Source organism: Prosopis cineraria, unplaced genomic scaffold (assembly GCF_029017545.1).
Source record: "Prosopis cineraria cultivar Desert tree isolate PC_DT_omini unplaced genomic scaffold, ASM2901754v1 PC10, whole genome shotgun sequence".
NCBI lineage: Eukaryota > Viridiplantae > Streptophyta > Magnoliopsida > Fabales > Fabaceae > Prosopis > Prosopis cineraria.
Window position 1 is genome coordinate 34,067,904 of NW_026555341.1, and position 19,883 is coordinate 34,087,786.

The 19,883-nt window shown below is 26.9% G+C and overlaps 1 long non-coding RNA gene across 2 annotated transcripts; it reads right to left on the minus strand.

The window, feature by feature from the left end:
* Positions 1 to 11,238: 11,238 nt before the first annotated feature.
* LOC129323095 (uncharacterized) lies at positions 11,239 to 14,791 on the minus strand. Of its 2 annotated transcripts, none has more exons than XR_008596357.1 (4): positions 14,388 to 14,791; positions 14,183 to 14,263; positions 13,370 to 13,411; positions 11,239 to 11,598 (listed from the first exon to the last, which is right to left on the minus strand). It is a non-coding gene; the product is annotated as an uncharacterized LOC129323095 (long non-coding RNA). The 2 variants fall into 2 exon arrangements; XR_008596356.1 differs by having other exon boundaries at positions 11,239 to 11,601.
* Positions 14,792 to 19,883: the final 5,092 nt, after the last annotated feature.

Sequence of the window (19,883 nt, forward strand, 5' to 3'; positions counted from 1 at the left end):
GTCTAGAGTTTTAATCAAAGGAAATGAAGAGGGTATAAGAAGGAATTGATCATGCATATGTGAATAAGAGGTGCCATATGATTGATTAGTTTGTGATAAGTCATGATAGTGATTATGTCATTATCACATAATTGTCTATATTGTGGCAATATGCATTGAGATTGTGGATTGGGTCATTGGCACATGTTTGTCTCTTTTATAGTAATGTACCTTATGATTTGACTTGTGAAAAGTGATACAAAGTTAAACTGTGAAACTACAACTCTTGTTATATGTAGTCCTAAATTCATTAAGTGTTCTGGGTGTTAGTGGTAGTTTTTAGTACATATGTGGAGTTTTGGATACTCTTAAGTTGTAAAAAGTGAGAAAAGTTGTGAAAGTATATTTGGGTATTCATCTTCCCTGTGTAAAATAATTTAGAAGTAAAACAGGTGCCATTGGCTAATTTATTGAAAGACACCAAGATCATTTAAATTAGACGTCGAGTAGAGAAATTGAGGGCATTGGAAGTCACCCCTGACTGTTATCATTTGACAACAAAATGCTATTAGACAACGTGGCATAGAGGAGGACAGTTGTGGCACGTCTCTCTACTTTTTCAATCCTTGATATTGTTAATTGATTTTAAGTCTTTAACTCTCAAAAAGTATTTCATACTTCTAAAATAATATTTTAATCAAATTTGAGGCTTACTTTATGACATCTAAAAAATTTTAAGTTATAAAAACTTGGGATCTCATTTCTACAAACTACAAGCTTAGTATTATAAATGGCTTAACCCATTATTACCTTGGATGTTAGAGGAAATCATGATTTAGTATGTGCGATATTATATTTTCCAACTCTAAATGCAAATGCTTTAGCTCAAATTGGATTCTCATACTTTTATAAGCTTATTTAACTCTGATTTTTTTCCTATGACATATTATTGGGATGATTTGAAAGCTTTTGAAAAATTGGATCCCTTATATGTAAATTTTACAAACTTAATAATTAGATGGTGTAGTCCTATGATTATTGATGTTTTGGGAGTTAATTATGGTTTAGTAAGGGTGACCTTACATGATGCATGCAGAGAAAGATATTTGTGATAATCTTATGGGCACACTTCTACACATTAATGGAAAGATTAAAATTGGGATAACTGCTAGGCTAGATTTAGCTAAGATGGAAATAAGAGAATAATTATTTGCACGATAAGAAGAAGGAAAAAGAACTTGTCTGCCCTATGCATCCAACACACTTTCAAAAAAGGAGAAATCAAGCTTCTATAGGTGTATGCACTAATAGATTGGGAGGCACAGCAAAAAATTAAAATTCAAGTCCCAATCGCGATCGCAGACCAATCAAACTCGTTTAAGTCAAGGTGGATGGAAGAGTTACCTTTTATTTTCATACTTTTCACATATTTTCTTTAAGTATTTGGACCTTAAGAGTTGACAATATATATATACTCCATCTATTGGTATCCACACAAATATCATGCTAGCGCTCTCCACATCTTATGTTCGTCTGTTCCTTCAATCAAATGCTCCTTTTATTTTCTAAGATATTTTTATGGCTCTCAGAGTTTTGCCGTCAAGAAATTCGTCCCTTTTATTTATATTATATAGATTAGGGTTTTTGTAATCAACAAAATTAAATTAAATTTATCTTATAAATTAAATCTATAATATCATATCTAATTTAAATTTATCTCATAAATTTAAATTATAAAACTGATATGATATTTTCTTATATCATGTTAGTCATTAATTTTAATATATCATATCAAACTAAATTTAAAACTAACATAATAATATGATACAATATAATATAACATATATATCAAATATATATATATATATATATTATATACACACGAATATATATATATATATATATATTATATTATATTTTAAATTTTATATATAATACACACACACAAAATATTTATCAAATAAATATTAAAATGTGTGTGTGTGTGTGTATATATATATATATCTATCAAAATTCATTCACCTTAGATGAAGCATTATATTTGTTGAATCTAGACATATTTCAGATTCAATAAATTTGGACATTATAGTTTGAGTTGGGTTATTCTTGTGTGCAACTCTGTAAGCCCATATGAAGTTGACAGTAGGTGAATAACGCTACTAGCTTACAAGTTACAAGTGACCTCTAGAAAGACATTGTGACTACCCAATTCATATAGGGATCGATAATCCAATATAACCTATTATATAACCATATCACATCTATTTTGCCACGTGATATTTCAGTCAAGTATGAGATATGGAATTATTATGCTCTTTTACTGACCATTACTTTTTCAATCTCTAAGTGGACTGATTATAGTAGTGGAAAAAAATATTTTCATTATAACATGGCCATACATTTTCACAGTCTTACTCATTAACGAGCCCAATAATATTTCTTAATTAATGTGAGGGACAAATTTTATCTTGACCACTCATATTTCTCTTCATGAATATCACTAAACTCAGTCGTAGTTTTTATGATTACCCGATTAAAGGTGACTTTTAACTAGGTCAAAGTTTAATGGTCATCATATAGGAATTCATGATGATTTCAGGTCAAAGGACTTAGTGATATGGTTATATATGAGATAAGCTTATGACTTATATGATGCAAATTTCTCATGGCGGGTCAGTCCAGCACTTGTACCCTTTGAAATGCCTATGACTTTGATTTATATATCTATAATTAATCAAAGTTATATTAGTCTTATTTCATTTATGATTCCTCATAGATGACTGACCAAGAACATTTAGAACAATTGCTATAGCTTGTCTTAGGATATAGTTATTATAGTGAACATACAATTAATATAATAATAAAAAAGAAATTCATTAAATAATAATATTTATAGTACAATGATTAGCCATAAGGAACAATTTTCAATAGTTTACATGGTATTAATATGCCTTAATGATATTCTTCTAATGTGAAAAATCTTGTGCTAGTGAAAGATTTAAAGAAAATAGGCTTGAAATCTCATGATTGCCATATACTGATGCAACAATTGTTATCAGTTGCTATTCGAGACATATTGAAAGATGATGCGAGGCATACAATTACAAGACTGTGTAGTTTCTTCAATTATATTTGCAGCAAAATCATTGACCCTAATAAGTTAAGTGAATTGGAGAACGAATGTTATATCATTTTATGCCAATTAGAAATGTACTCTCCTTTAGCTTTTTTTGATATTGTGATGCATTTAATTGTTTACTTAGTGAGGGAATAAGACTCCATGATCCTACCTATCCTAGATAAATATACCCTTTCAAGCGTTACATGAAAATATTAAAGGGGTATTTGAATAATCCATATCGTTCTAAAGTCTCAAATTGTTAAAAGATTTGTTATTGAAAAAGCTGTTGAATTTTGTACCAAATACCTAAATGGGATGAAGGCTATTGCAGTTCTTAAATCTCACTATGAAGGGACTTGTCTTGCAAGTAAGGGATAACATATGTGATGAATTATATGTCAGATACAAAATTGCCAAGTTATCTAACACCAATTATTGGATGGCAAGTATTTTGTATTCATGAATGTGTATGCATGTATATATATATTTGAGTTATCTAATTCCCATTTAAATTTTTTAAATGTTGTAGCTATCATTAGTCATTTTGTATTCTTTACCCTGATCAAAGTGTATATACTGGTTTTGTTTTTTGGGAGAAGCTAGATTTTCAATTAGTAAGTTTTTATCTATATAAAATTTTACTTCAAGAGATATTTGTACTTTTGTAATATTTTTTATTTACAAATGATAATAGTGTACTTAAGATATATTATATGTTTACGTTTGGGAAACGCAAGTAAAAATCATTGGTGGAATGGATTTTATCCAAATGTAAGTATAAACCTTTAAATTTATATTTAATCATCCCTTGTGTGTTTTAGTTTAATTTTAAATTTTTATTTATTTCAGTGTCATAGGTAACTAGGAAGCACAAAATGTAGATATTATGTTTTTCATTACATATAGGAGATAATTCAAGTTAGAATTACTGAAAGATTACAAGAGGTATTTGGTTTTATTATTTTAGTTTAAATTCTTATTTTAATTTCTTAAAGTATTACTTTGATTAATTTTATAATTTAATTTTTTGATAATACTGAGCTCTATAATGAATAAGAGATTGATAGTATTTGAGATATTTTGGCTCAACAACTTCTATAAGAATACTTTTCAAAGTGAAGAAGTTGAACAAAATTATTTTTTTTTTTGCAATTGAAGAAATATATAATGTAGTTGTAAATATATATTAAGTGTAGTTATAACTTGTTTTATAACCATTGTAGTTTTGTTGGCTAACTGTATAGACTCGCTGTATGATCTATACAATTTACAGATTATAACTTCTGGATGTATAGAAAAAATAATTTTTTTTTCAAATGAATGAATTTTTAACAATAGTTATTGAAAACTGTTGTTAAAAGTCCATTTTTTGAAAAAAAAATCAATTATTTCTTCAATTATTTTTTTTTACTTTCCACATTGGCTTTCACTTTCCTCTTTATTATTTTCCTTTAATGATTGACGTTAAAAGGTTAAAATAACTGTGGTTAAAAGTCATTCTTACAATAGTGTCTAACCGAAGTTTAAGCTCAAGAGGGCTTAAATAATTATAAATAAACCCCTATTAGCCCTAAAAAGAAGAGTAATATATACCTAAAGGCTAGAAGGTGATTTTAGAGCGTCAACCAAGTGTTCGAAGGCTATATTAAAGTTTGAAGAGTCATCATGGAGCTTTTTGAGAGGATTTTTCTAATTCTCTTCTTTCTTCCACTCTATGCATCTAATTCTTTGTGTTGTTTCTAAACTTTTATGCATATTTAGAACCATATGTGGCTAATTTATTTCTTCCTCAAGGATCATATGAACCTTAGATGCTTTGTTAGTAGATTTTTTTTGGTTATTGATTTTGATTGATGATTCAATGCTTAATATAATTTAATTTGTTCTCATGCTATTGAGTGACCTACTCTAGTATGTATTTGGATCTTAAAATTCACCTTTGACAAAAGAGAATTTCAAATAGACCATTTATTAAGCAACTTTAAATTGGAATTAATCTAATTTGTGCTTGAAATAGACATATACTTTTTAGCCTGGGTAATTATTTAAAACTTGTGCATAATTAGATCAAGAATTGCTTGAGATATCATGGTATAGTTAGATTATGGATTTTGTAATCGACGGATACATAATCTAAATTAGAGCCTTAATTTTAAAGCTAAATTAAATTGCGATAATTAGGAGTCTTTTTTTAGCTTATTTCATGAAAAAAATTACTTATTTTTTGAAAAAAAAAATTATTTTGTGAGTTTTTATTATGTTTGTTTAAAATTTTAAAAATAATCAAAATTTGAAAAAAATAGATTTTTGATTATTTTAAGAAGCTCCTTTAAATAAAATTAGGAATAAGAGTTGAACTTGAAGGACCGATTTAAATAAGGGTTTAGGCTTGAAAAACTAGTGATTTTTTACGAAACTGGGCTTCTAGGCTCAGTCTTGATAGGCTTTTAAAAAAAAAACTCAAGCTAAGACAGCCCTTTAAGCCCTGGTCCCCAAAAGATCAATGATTTTTCAAGTATTATGTTGTTAAAATAATTAATGTTGGTTCTTTTGCCATTTATTTTAACACAATATTGACAAATTTTTTATTAATTTCTTAAATATGATTATTTTGTAAGATTTATTTCTTGGTTTTGATTAATGTTGTACTCTATGATATATAAATTTTTGTATTTATCAGATTTGATAAGATTGATCTGGATTGAAGATTTCAATCTCATTTTAAAACTTGATTAAGATTATATATCTTTATTTGTATTTATTTATTTTATTAAATTTATATATTTTTTAATTTTTTTAAAAATAAAATGGGCTTATGGGCTGGCACTGAACCCTTCAAATAAGAGTTGAGCTTGAAAAATTGATCATTTTTTGGGAAAATGAGCTCAAGGGTTTGAGCCCTTAAGGGTCGAGCCCTCCATTTTCCCACATCTAACTTTGAGTAACTTCTAGAAATAATCTAATGTAGTAGATGAAAGAGAGTGTTTTAAAGAGGCGGGATACATGAAAATATCATAAAATTTTAAAATAATATAATAATAAATTATTTTTATAAAACAAAATCAAGGAAAATATCATAAAATTTTAAAATAACTAACTAATAATTATTTTTTATTATTATAACCAAACATAAAATAATGTTTGCTTTTTATAAAATCTCTATAAAATAAATATTTTTTTATAAAATCTCTAAACTAACTAAAAATTACTTATTTTTTAATTTTAAACAAATGAGTCCTAGAAGAAATTGAATTACAAAGTATAAAAAGGGACTATAATTTTTAGAGTGCTCTTTAATTGTTAATCTTATTTTGGATATATTCTTTGACTTCATTTTATTTTATTCATATTTTCAATATAATTAAAATTTTACTTTTTGATTGGATAAGTTAATTGAGACAAAAACAACTTTCATTTATGCCAATTCCTTTCAATTAGTTCCTTGTAAGATGACTTTGATTCGCTATATTGTGTAAGATTCATGTATTTGCTACATGTTTAAATTTTGTGCACGCCATCACCTTTGAGGAATTACTTCTGCCAACGACAATTGGAGCTTCGACAGCCGGAGGTGGCAATCCAATAGTTGAAGCTTTGGCGACGGTGGATTTTTATTTTAAAAAAAATTCTAAGAGTATTTTGGTCTTTCCAGTATAAAATATAATTCTAATTTAATCCATTGGTCTTACGGTATAATTTCACAATTTTTTGGGATTGATTTAAAATTATGTTACTTCCTAGTTCAATAACAAAATTCTCACCCGAAAAAAAAAAAATACTGTCTGTATAATTTTACAAAAACTGTAAGACATTTGGACAATATATAATATATTTTTCAAAAAGTGGATTAGTGGATGGATCCTTGCATGAGATGGATTTCTTGTTTTCTTCTAGCTTCACACTTTTTATGCAAAAATCATATTTCATGTCTGGTTAGAGTATAATGAAATTAAGGCTCTAATTCGTTTGTACTAAGGGAGAAAAATCCCATTTCACCCTTCACGAGATGAGGAAAAATCAAAATCTAATACATGTTTAATGCGTTGGAGATTTTTTAAAACTAAGAAGAAAAAGAAGTGAAAATAAAAAGGAAAAAGAGAATGTAATAGAAATAGTGTTTAAGAGTATGCCCGTCATACAAATGGAATCATTGCATAGGTTTTATTTGAAATGTATATTTATAATATAAAAAGGCTACTCTTATTTAATGAGAAAGATTCCAAAGCATATGAGAATTACCATTGATATTACACATGAAAATAAGGCCGATCTATTTATGTAAATAGACTTAATTATAAGTTTAATTTTGGCTTTTTTGTTAAAAAGGCTAAATTAGGTTGAGAAATTCTTGGATGGATCAGATGTATTACATTATTTATAATTTTTTCAATAAAAACATCCCATGCTAGATGGCTATAAATGTAAATTGATTCTCTTGTCGACAATGATAAAGAGAGAAAAGCTAACAAATTAAAGAGACACTCTATTCAACAAATAAAGTCATTAAAAATAATGGTATATAAAATTTTATTTGATTAAATTAATACAACATAACATGTTTTTATTGAATAAATCATGAATGACGTGAAGCACTTGGTTCATCTGAGAATTTCTCAAGTCCGGCTACAGTTTAAACAACCTAAATTGTACGCTCATGCAATCTTGTTTGTTTACTTTAATATTTTGAATAAAATTTAATTAAATTATATTACAAAATATTGGATATTTATTTATTTATTTATATAGGGGAGGAAAAATATTTACTTATATTTATAATAATAGTTATTTTTTGGCCCCATATTTACTATAGTAGTTAATTAATATAACATAAACTGAAGTTTTGTTTTATTTATTAGTTTAATTTTCAACTTATAAAAATTTTAAAAAATCAAATTAATTATATTTTTTATATATATACTCTTTCTGTTAAAAAATATAAGGCATTTTTAACCGAATCTTACCCCCAATAAAGTGATTATCTACTTTCAAACTAACCCTATATTTTTATATTTACCCCCGTCAAACATTCTACCATAAATATAAAGTCATCTATCAAGAGAGGCACTTTTAAAAAAAAGGCAATGATTACACTTTGAAAGACTAAAAATGCTTTACATTATTAAATATTTAATTTTTTAAAAAATACCTTACATTTTTTAATGGAGAGAATATATGTATCATATTATATATATTTATATAAATGTGTGTGTGTATTATTTTATTTATATATAAATATAATATAAAAATATAAACAGACAGGCTTGATAAGCCAACAATTTTGGCTTGATAGAATTGACCTATCTGCTTAAATGGGAAAGATTGTAAGCTTAAACCTAGCCTTTTTCTTAAATAGATTAGGCCCTAATTAGGCTAGACCATGGACTACCAATAGAGCTTTTGGCTTATTTTCACCTCTAATTGACATCTTAAATCATGCCCAATATCTAAGTTTCAATATCACAAATAAAATATCCTCTATAAATCAAGATCCAAAAAATTGAACAACCATATTCATCAATTTTAGTATATGTTTGGTTTTCAGTTTATATTTGGTAAAATTATATTTGAAGGATCAAAATATATGTTGAATTTGGCAAAAGTACTATCCGGGAATGATTTAAATGTACTTTTGAAAGTTATTTTAACAAGTCTTTAGTTGTTTGGCCTTCAAACTCTTATTGCCATAAGTGCTCTAGATCATCAATATTTAATGAGGATAAATAAATAACTAAATTTTATTAGTATTCTACAGTAAAAAAATTTCTTACAATTTAAACCAAATAAACTACAAGGGTTTTACATGGCTGCATGGCAAATGAAGTATTAAAATGTAAGATATTTTTAACTGAATCTCACCTCCTAATAAAATATTTATCTACTTTAAACTAATCCTATTTTTTCATATTTATCTCTATTAAATACCCTATAATAAATATAAAGTCACTATCAATAGGTACATTTTGTTAAAAAAAGATAATAATTACACCTTCAAAGATTAAAAATATTTTATAAATATTTAACTTTTTAAAAAATATTTTATATTTTTTAACAGAGGTAATAGACTTTAACCCTATTCTTTTAAAATGTTTTGGACCCATTGATTTTGGGAAAACATATGCTCCGGGACACACCAAAGCGAAAAGGCAAACGTATTATTCGAATCTTATCCAAGTCTATTTCTCTTTAGGTGGAGAGAGATAAGGGTTCATCGAGCGCTGTTTGATCCACTAAGTCTAAAGTCTAAATAGAATGTTTATCCAAAAAATAATGTGAATAGAATGTCATTCACTAATACAGCCCTAAAAGTAACGTCTCTTTCAACAAAATGGAATAAAGGCCTGACTCAGATATTGGAGAAGACGTGAGTTTGTCAATATAACTATTAAACATATACCACAAACACAAATCATCAATCCCATATATAAAAGTCCCACATACGGCAATCCTAGAAATAGAAACAAAAACCCTCCCTTGCCATGAAGCTAGATTTGACAGAACCATTGATTTTTTTTAGGCTTGGCTCGTGAAGAGGCAATTTTGTACAGTTTGAGAATGACAATGTTGTTTCGAATTGTTTCATTCCAAAGAAATGCGATCTCATGATTTCTCTTCAGTTTAGAATCTGAATCTGATTCCGGTTAGACTAAGCAAGTGGAAGTTGTTTATTTGCAAGTCTTTTCATGATCCTTCACTTCATTCTAAAGCTTGATATAAGGAATCATGTTTTCCTTCATGCACATGGTTTGATCAATTATACCCAACTCAGCTTGTAAAAGCATCTCTTATATTTTCCAAAGCTTGGCATATATAACCCCTTGATTCATGATTCTCTCCAGAGCTTGTTTCGTAGGGCTAAAAACAGTTTGTTCTCCAAGATTCTTTTTTTGGATCGTGCGCATGTGTCCTCTATTTGAGGTAATTAATCCTGTTTAAGACACCGAGCATTCAATGTAAAGTTTGGTAGGGTACAAAAATATTTTTTAGGAAAAAAATGAGAGATATATTAATTTTTTTAAAATACATTTCCCATTTCATCTTTAGAGAATATTTTTTTATGTACCAACGTGTACTAAAGTTTTGTTTGAAATAGAAAGAAAATAGAGGAAAACGACATTTTTAACCATTGTTTCTCTTTAATTTTCTCTTGGAAAGATGAAAAACTTTATGTTAAAAGAGGGAAAAATATCTTTTTCTTCTACTTTTATCTTTTTCATATTTTCCTATCATTCCAAACAGAAGATAAATGTCGATCACTTTTTTTAATAAAAATTTAAACTTTAATTTATTATATTAAGAAAAACTAACTCGATTCATAGACTTAACATGTTAAATTTTTTGGTCTATCGCATAATGCTTGTTAAGTGTTGCAGTAAAATTTAAAACGTCAATTGTCTTTCTTAATGCCTGGCAAACAAATTGTCTTTCTTAATGTTCCATGTATCAAATACGTAGCTGGAAAACATTAGTGGACGACAACTCAGGAATTAAAAAAAAAAAAAGGTTTCCTTACCATTCTTTAATACTTATGATTGTTCTCCGCGTCAGGTTATTCAAAGCAGCCAAACTCAATATTCAATCCAATTTGGCTGTAAGCATTAAAAAATAATAATTGAGAAACCTATGTAGCAAAGTTGCGCCAAATTAAATAAAGGCACGAGACTTGATTAGGATCTTTAATCAGAAGATTCCGAAACTAATGTTACATATCGAGATTTGAGACGTAAAAAAAAAAAAAAAGGGAAATGACAAGAAGGCCCCCATAAAAAATTAATGTTAAATTAAAATTTTTTCATAGTTACAGTTTTCAAATTCAGTACTTCTTCTATTCTGTTTTAATATTAAAATTCTTAACTTGACATTAATTTTTTTTTCAAGATGCTTATTTATTATTTTTAAATTAAAAAAAAAAAGCAAAAAAATATGAGTATACAAAAGATTCCTCAATCATTAGAGCATTGGGTCCAATCATATATAGACCTCAAAATTCTAACCCCACTAGGAGCGTGATTGTGGGCCGATTTGATGGGATTAAAAACCCAAAAAGAAAAAAGAAAGTAATCAAAACTCATCAAATCTCTTTTTCTCATTGTGTGATTATGCCAGTGTTCAGTTTAATTTTTTCTACAAGAAAAAAAATATTACATGAAGAGAAACATTATTTTAAGAAAAAGGACAATCATTTATTCTATAGAAAGAAAATTTAAGTACAAAATATCAATTGATTCTTGAAATTGCTTATGTGAAAAGACATGGTCATTGGATTTACCTATTCTAAGAATTGAGCAATGGAGAGAATCCAAATCCGAACAAGGCACGAGGACTTGCTCAGTGAAGGATATGAAGAGAGCGAAATAAGCGTTTGATGAGGGCAGCTTTAGGGAGTGAAGTGCGAGTGATTGGAGCTAATTGGCGCTGTTGCATCACTTCACCAATCGTTGGTAATCTAAAAGTGAGAGTCACCTTCTTTTCCAACACGTTCACTTCCAATGATTCTGTCTCTGCTGATCCAATTCATTCATTTTTGCCTTGTCTTAGTCTCATCAACATAATTTCTAACATCAAATTATTAATAATCATGAACTACATGAATATTTTCACTATCATATATTGCTATAAGGGTCCACACATTATGTACTTATTTCAAGAAGTCGTTTACATGTTCATTTTTAAATTGATATTTGGATTATTCAAATTTAATTTCAATTATTGAAATTTAAAATATTTTATCTATAGTTTTTGAAGTTAAGACTTTATTTTTAAAAAAACAAGAAATTAATAGGCTGACAAGTATATTTGTTTTTCATTTTGAACCTATTAAATGGAAAATACAGGAAAAAGTAAGCATGAAATAATATAAAATATGGATTGATAGAAATTAAGAGACGACCATCCTATGCTCGTCCTAGGAGTCATGAGTATAATTTTTATTTTTAAAATAAAATAAAATATTGAAGTAGTGATTTAGAATTTAGATGCTTGAGCTCTACTGAATTTTTATATTAGTTGACTTCTTAAAAAAAGTTTTTATTGCTTATGTTATCAAGATTATTATTAAAAAAATGTAATCACCCTAAGCCACAAAACCAACCAAACTTGGGTATTTACAAAAATATAAGATATTTTTAACTGAATTTCACCTCTCAATAAAGTAATTACTTACTTTTTAACTAACATTATTTTTTCATATTTATCCCTATGAAACACCTTGCAATAAATATAAAATCACTAACTAATAGAGGTATTTTTGAAAAAAGAATAATAATTTCACCTTAAAAGAATAAAAATGCTTTACATTTTTTAATATTTAATTTTTTAAAAAATATCTTATATTTTTTAGCAAAAGGGGTATATTTTTTTAGACAAAAAAAATCATATGCCTAAGATACTTCTTCTTTTTGGAATAAGTATATATATATATATATATATATATATTTTTCACATCGTTTGTGATCTCACTACCTATTGTTTTAACTTATTTTTAAATTTATAAGCTAGTTACTGTAATTTAATTGGAAAAATATTTGAACTATAGAAATGTAATCAATCATGCCAAACCCAAAATGACATCCTTTCATTCGGAAATTTTTGAGACATTAAAATAAAAATTTACAATGTAACCTGGCTTAAAAAAAAAAAGAATTTATCCAGTTATCCATGTTTACATTTTTAAATAGCTAGCAAGTTAATTAATCATTGATATAAGTTACTACCTTTTAAGTCTATTTATAAGAAATAATTTATAATTAAAATTTTAATTATTCTCAGAGGTAAAGCTAATTAACAAAACTAACTCCAAATCTTTCAAGAAAAAAAAGAAAATAAAAGGTCTTTCTTTAGTGAATAAAAACAAACTTTTTGACAGCAGTGGTTCTGTCTTGTGGTTTTATAGAACAAATAAGATGCTGAGCCAGCTTGTAAACTAAGAGAAGGCTCAAAGTCATCAGAAGGTGACAAAGGAACTTTTTTTTTTTTTTTAACTTTTTGGCATATTTGGGAAAATGAGTTAAAAGACAAGAGAATATCTGAATCAAAAGGTAATAATTACAGTGATAATCATAAATTAACAGCTTATATATTCCAAAACATTTTGTCATTGCCAGCCTATTTAATGGTGGCAAGTATCAAGGATCACATGGTCTAAACTCTTCCCTACTTCTCTTCCTCTTTAGCCTGTTTCAAGATATTCTTACCCATAATACTCCAAAAAAAAAAAAAAGAAGTTTCTTTGAAATGGTCACTTAACAAATAAATTAGGGCAAGGTATTTCACCTTATATGCTCAATGTATTTTGATCCAATTGAATCACAATACCTGAATTTTAACATGGTAATAATATTAATAATAAGATTTCATCATAGAATAAATAATATATAAAGAATCAACATAGCTTGATTTAATTAAAATTAAGTATATTCAACATATAATATTAAGTATATAAGATTATAAGGTTTTCTAATAAAATTAAAACCGATGTTTCAGTGTTTCACCAAAAAAATTATAATGTAACTTTTACTCTTTAATTTTTTTCTCAAGTATCAATTTAATTTTGAACTTTGACATGGTATAACATATCTCTTATAATTTATTGAGCTAATCAATTATAAAGAATGGATTGTAATAGGTTAAAAAATTATAAAAATTGAGTTATTTTGAATCAACAAACTATTAGAACTGAGTTATTCTTTTTTTTATTGAGTATTAGTGCAATTTCATTTAAGGCATATCGAGCACTAATTTAAACAACTTTCTTTATGAGAATTCAAATTTTTTCATTATATTGTGGGGAACTATTTTTACTAAATCTAACATCATTAGTAGAACAGAGTTGTTCTCAAACAAAGTTAGGGGTTAAAATAATATTTTGCCAATAAAAAAATTAAACAAATTGATGAGTTAGGGTATTTTCAGGAAATTCCTTAACTAGTTTCATAGTATATGTACATAGAAAAGTTAAGCTGCTGAAGGTGGACATAGACAAGTTTAATGCAAAATCTGAAAATACTAATCCTCTAACACAATTAACCAAAACCAGTTAACTGAAAAGTAATGCAACGTCCCACGAATTAAAGGAAAGGAACATACCGTTCATTTTGTGATAATGTCAGAAACTCTCTTCTGGCAATTCTTACATTGCATATCAGCAAAAACAACCACCTTCTGAACCTGATTTCACGACAAAAATCCAAACCCATCATCATCTTCATCTTCAACCTCCAAATCAATTAATCTCTGGTCATCACAGAGAGAGAGAGAGAGAGAGAGAGAGGAAGCAAGAAACAGAACATACTATTGGATGAGACAGAGACTCCATAGAAGCCAAGGTAGCTCCAGAAATAGAAAACCCATCTGACATTTTTATACCAACTTCATATTCTTCCTTCTCAGCTCCATCGTCAAAATCCATACCTGTAAAACGCCAATCCGTACACAACCACCTGAAAGAGGCCTCACTTTATGATAACTTTATTAAGATGGCAAGTTCTTTCAAATTCAATCCCATCACCAAGAAAATGATCGATGAACAGCTAGCCAGCTTGCTAGTTGCTTCTGTGTCGTTGATAGAGCAATCCCATCTCCATGACTGCTTCTTGGAGCTTCAGGAGGATGAGGAAGAGTTGGTAAAGTGAAAGAGGGTCTGTGCCTAAGTTGAAAAGGATGGTTCTTTCTTTATTACCATTATTATAGCCCCACAGAGTGCTTGGTGGAGTTAAATTGGGACTTTTTCAACACAAGAAATTATTCCACTCCGAGGTTGCTTCTCAGATCCGGCATTATAAGAAGGGTTCAAAGTTAGTTTTGCATTCCAGTTTACTTCAAGGGTTTAAAAACATTTTAAACTCAACTATGAGGTAATATTATTCAATATTAAAAATTCTCTATCTTGATAGTTTTTATATTATTCTCCTGTCCCGTGTGGGTTTCACATTTGAATTTTTAAAATAAAAAATATTTGTAATGAAAAATAAAAATATTTTTTATTATAAAATAAAAATATTAAAAAAGTTCAAATGTGAGACCTACTATATAATATATATAATGAAAAATATTAAAAAATTTAAATGTAGGACTCACGTTAGAAGAGAAGAGACAGTTAATGTCAATGATATCAAGATAATGAATTTCTAATATTAAGAGATATAATTGATCTATAATTGAGTTTAAGGTAATCATAAATCTAATATTGTATGCAAAAATGACCCTTAACTCTTATTAGAATCAATGTATTTAATTAATGATGTTAATTTTACAAGGCAGGATATTGCAGCTTCAATTTATCCTCAAAAGCCTAAGCATTTACTTGTCTCTTTGTGAGAATGGGTTCTTCAAATTATACACTGAGTGGAACGGATTTATCTTTGGTGCTCATCACCTGAGTGGAACGGATTTATCTTGGTGCTCATCAAGGTGATGAGCACCATGGGTGAGGAATATGGACCGTTCAAATTTTTTAATTTGGATAATTTAAATTTAAATAATTAATTTTATATTTTTTAAAATACTTAAAAATTTATAAAAATTATAAGAAAATTTTTAATAAATCTTTTCATGATTAATATGGTCTATATTTAATCTGAAATGTCTAATTTAATATTAAAATTTTTTATATATTGGTTATCTAATGTATTTTGTATAATCTAAATTTAAAATTTTTAACTTATAATTTTTTTAAAAAATATTTTTTAAAAAATTCTAGTTAAAATATTATATATTTTATTTTTTCAAATAAAAAATTATAAAAAATTTTAATATTAAATTTGAAGTGTACCGAGCACATCTAAATAATCAATATATAAAAATTTTAAAATTAAATTAACTATTCAAATTAGATTTGCACTGTCCTAATTGATGATAACTATTTATTAATGAAATAAATAAATTTTTATTTTAATAAATATAAAATAAAATTAAAATTATAAATTAAAATGTCATAAATAATTTTTTATTTTAATAATTATAAAATATAATTATAATTATAAATTAAAAATGTTAAATCTTGACCATCCATAGTTTAAATCCCATCATCATGAGCACCCAAGACAGACCCGAGTGGGACTCCCATGGGTCTCAACTTTGTTAATTGGCTCGTACTCTTATCTATTTTCAACAAAATGACATTGTTGTATTGAGATCTAAGAAAAGAAACTTGACCTTGACTTGCATTATGTGGAAATGAGGGAAAATCGATTTAAGGAGATTTATTTTATATGCAAAATCGGATAAAATATAAAATTAATAAAAGGGTAAAGACTAATAAATATCCCAAACCATCTCTGTTTCTGTATACTCAAACCAGAAATTTGTGATCCACAGTAAACTCCTGTCACAAGAGAACACAAAATGTCCTAATGCAGGACATTGATAAACTAGTTATCATTTAGGGAAGAAAAAGCTCCCCCCAACCCTCCTTTTATCTCTAAGGTCCAATTTAATTACTAAAAAAGAATGAAATGAAATCGATTGAAAAAATAAATGTAAAAATAAAATTATCGAAGGAGATATGAAAATACATTTATAAGAGAAAGAAGTAATTTAGTTTACAAAATTATGAATTATAATTCATAAAATTTTGAAGGGTGTGATAATTCTCATATTTATAGTACTTTCTCTATTTTTATTTATAGAAAAATTATCAATTTTAGCTTCTTTTTTATATAAACAAAATCACATTTTTCAATAAGTATTTATTGCAAACTTTTTAAATTATCCCTCATAATTTTATTATTTATTGTAAACTTTTAAATTTTTTATTTTCAGACACAATTAATATAATTAAATAACTTTATTAATTTGTGTGATACAGTTTTTTTCTTACAAATAAAAATGGAGGGAGTATATATTAATGAGCATTATCATATTTATCATGAGAGTAAAGGTGATTTACCTCATTTTTATTTTAACTATTTCAATTTATTTTATTTCATTTTACTCCTTTCTAACAATCTGGGTAGGTTAAGTCTATGTATTCACTAGAAGATGAGAAAGATTTAGGAAGAAGAAGGAACTTAAGATGCCAAAAGCGGTGATAATGAGACGCATTGGATCCAACCTGGAGAAGAATAGGGCCTTCTGGAAGGAACAGAAGTCAAAATGAAGGCTCCTTAATTTCTTTGGTTTATTGTAATTAGTGGTCATTGTCTGGCATTAACATTCTACTTTTCTCGCTCCACTTGTACTACGATGCATACTATTCAAACTCTATGCAAGCCTCAATATACACCTCATGCCGATCTTTTAAATTAGTCAAATGCTAACTACTCTCTGTATACCAAGCCTCTTGTGTTGACTGTACGTGTCTTCGTCTCTATAATTTTAGTTGAATATTGTATGAACCAATTAGGAAGAAACCATTTGACAAGTCTTTGTTAATTTTCATGTTTATCTTATGTTTTCAACTAAAAGAATTTCTATATTATTCATGACTTATATTTCTTCTATTTAAAAATATAAAATATTTTTAATCGAATCTCATCTCTTAATAAAGTAATTATTTACTTTTCAACTAACCTTATCTTTTTATATTTAGTCCTATTAAATACCCTATAATAAATATAAAATCATTATTAATAGGGACACTTTTGAAAAAAAATAATGATTACACCTCAAAAAATTAAAAATACCTTATATTTTTTAACATCCAACTCTTGAAAAAATATATTATATTTTTAAACTGAAGGAGTAAATAATATGATTTATGGGAATTTTTATTGATACATAGATGGTATAGATACTGATTTTTCAATATATATTCATGGTTTTTCTTTTGGTTTACATTGAGATGATTCATGTCATTTTCAGTTACCTCATATTTTTGAATGTTTGATCAAATAAAAAATATTTTTAATAATCAAAACCAGCTGGACACATGAATCTAATTTTTGAACACAAAATACACTTCTTCAAAATATGAATTCATAAAGGTCAGGGATTCTTTTGAAAAATTAGACTGAGCATAATCTTACATTAAAATATGTGATATACGGAGAATGAATCTAAAATTACCAATTTTCACTGCCTCTAAAGTAATTAAGGGATCTGAATAGCTCTCACTTAATTAAGATATCAAATCAAGTGCATGTTTGCGTTAACAATGATTCTAGCGCAAAATTAGAGATTCGTGTTTTAAAAGAAAAAATAAAATAAAATACTTTCTAACTCTTCTCCGATCGTATTAATCTTAATCCTTCAATTTATTGAAGAGATCTTATTTGCAGCGCTTTGTCTCTAAAATTGATTGACAGCTCATCAAATTGATAAATTGTTTTAATTTTTAAGTATCTCTCAACTGACGCGTGTGATAATAAATTGAATTAAAACTGGCCTTGCCCATGTTTTTAAACTTTAAGTAATGAACTTTTTCCTTTTCAATTTTTAAAAACAAAAAATACAAAATTTTGAGGCATTTTTCTATAAAAAAAATACAAAATTGCACCGAACCATTTCATTAAGATGCCAAAATTTTTTTCATTTTATGTAAAATCTGATGATTAAAAAAAAAAAGATTGAGATGCTGAGGCATTACAACTTATGCTAAACATCAGAGTATGGCATTAGAGACCCAAAGTAGTATGTTTGAATTTCATATAATTAATTATAAAAAATAATTAATATGATTGGTTTGAAATATGATTGATTATATTATGTGGTATATAATTAATTTTAATTAAAATTAAAAAATAGAATTAAAATAAGGTATAACCATTGTTTTATAAGAAAATTCCAAACATCTACTATCTTATAAGTTAAAATTAATTATGAATCTAAAATCATGTTTTCAAAAAAAAATTCAAACACCTATTATACATGTCAAAATTAATTATAAATTTAAAATCATGATTTTCTTAAAAATATCTAGACATCTTCACACATGTCAAAATCAATTATAAACTCAAAGCCATTATTATCTCATAAATTACTACTGCCTACTTTTCAATTTAATTTTTCAATTATACATTTTGAAAAATTCATCCAAAAATTATATAAATTATTTTAAAATTTTATTTTCTGTTTCAAAATTAATTTTGAAATAATAAGAGGTATTTGAATATTTTTTAAAAATTATGATTTTAAATTCATAATTAATTGTAGTATGCATAGTAAAATTTGAATATTTTTAAGAAAACGCGGTGTTAAATTCATGATTAATTTTAACATATAAGAAAAGTATTTACGTAATCTTTACTAAAACATAATTTCCATACAATTAATTGATTTTAAACCAAAATCCAAACAATCACTAAGATATATGTCCCTTTGGGGGTGGGGGGTTTGGCTTTCCATCGCTGTAATGAAAAAAGTATTATTAGATTTGAACTGTTTAATTGAGTTTGATTTGATGATTTAAATTTAATAATTTTTTTAAAAAAATCAAGTTAAAAAACCAACTAAAGGCAGCCTGAATAAAGACTTTCACCATTAAGCACGCAATCAGAAGTTCAAATCTCAACCCTTATATGCATAACAATTTATTTTTAAAAAAATCTACTCATTGCTCTCAATATGGAGAAATATCCTTTACTGCCGGCAGAGCATACTGCTTATACTTGCCCAAAAAAAAAATTGAGCAAGAAGACGGAGTCATACTCTCCTATTCATTCAGTTCACAAATCCTTTGTCCTTGTGGTTAAAAGGACGCACTCATGCTTTCGTTTAGCCCGAGATTTTGGCAAACAAAGAGTCAACTGTTGACTGTATTCTACATCTTGATAAAAGACTACCAATTACTCAATTAGAAAGCACAAATATAGAACTGAAATTAAAAGCACAAATAGACAAGGAGAGAAGC